The sequence below is a fragment of the Orycteropus afer genome, unplaced genomic scaffold (genome assembly GCF_000298275.1).
Source record: "Orycteropus afer afer isolate SDZICR_OR568_19922 unplaced genomic scaffold, OryAfe1.0 scaffold00744, whole genome shotgun sequence".
Taxonomy (NCBI): domain Eukaryota; kingdom Metazoa; phylum Chordata; class Mammalia; order Tubulidentata; family Orycteropodidae; genus Orycteropus; species Orycteropus afer.
In genome coordinates this window covers 757954-759144 of record NW_006922331.1, presented here as the reverse complement: position 1 = coordinate 759144, position 1191 = coordinate 757954, and positions in this window count along the sequence as shown.

Below are 1191 nucleotides of genomic sequence, written 5' to 3'. Positions count from 1 at the left end.
TCAGAATGGTCTCCACAGCAGTGGGTGAGGTTTTTGGTTTTGATGTTAGCTGTAGGTTGAACTGAAAGTTCTTGCTACATTTAAGAGCATAATAAGCTTTGTACCAGGTGAGACACAGCATAAAACTTGGTGTGAGCTGTGCACCTGAAACGATGCCGGTTTGGTGGGGAGAATCGCCCAGAAAAGAAATGACCACAGCCCAGGGTGGCAAGGCTCGGACGGGCAAGGGGAGCCGAGGGGTGGAGTGCCCAGGTGGAGGCGCATGTTACCGGAGACCAGGACGGCTGCAGGCAGCAAGGTCTCACTGAGTGGGAAGCACGAGTCCATGACAAAGCCCACGCAGACGTGCCCCTGCTGCAGCCCCAGCTGCCATTCCTATCTGTGCCCCCCTTCACAGAACAGGCCGCAGAGGCTCAGTGGGCCAGGGACAGCCAGCTTGTCTGCCGCTGACCACACTATCTTGTGGTCTTGGAGCCTGGCTGCCTCAGGGCAGGGGGCCTAGAAACGGTGATATATCTGCCTGAGGTCACTGAGCAGGACCAGGACCAGACCTAAGGCCTCCAGGCACTGCCCCAAGGTGAGCGTAATGTTCTGAGATAGACAGCGGTGGGTGGTCTGGGGGGCAGAGCAGCACCAGCCCTGGGCCTGTTGCTGTGGCGTCAGTTCTGCCCCATGGCGCCCCCATGTGTTTCCAAGCAGAACTGTGCTCCGTGGTGTTGGGTCCCATGGAGTCGGCCCTAACTCACAGTGACCCCGTGTACAGCAGAATGAAACACCGCCCGGTCCTGTGCCAGCCACACAATTCTTAATGCACCTGAGCCCATCGTTGCAGCCACTGTGTCAGTCCATCTCATTGAGGGCCTTCTCCTTTTTCTCTGACCCTCCACTTTACCAGGCATTATGTCCTTCTCCAGGGAATGGTCCCTTCTGACAATATAGCTGAAGTTGTTCTTGTTGTTATGTACCGTTGAGTCAGATCCGACTCATAGCGACCCCTCCTTGGGTTTCCGGGATGATATCACTACGGAAGTATATCGCCCAATCTTCCTTCCAAGTAGGTGAGACGAAGTCTGGCCATTTTCACTTCCCGGGAGCATTCCTGTTGCACTTCTTCCAGGACAGGTTTGTTCGTTCTTCTGGCAGTCCGTGGGATCTTCATTCAGTATTCTTCACCAGCACCATATTCTAAGG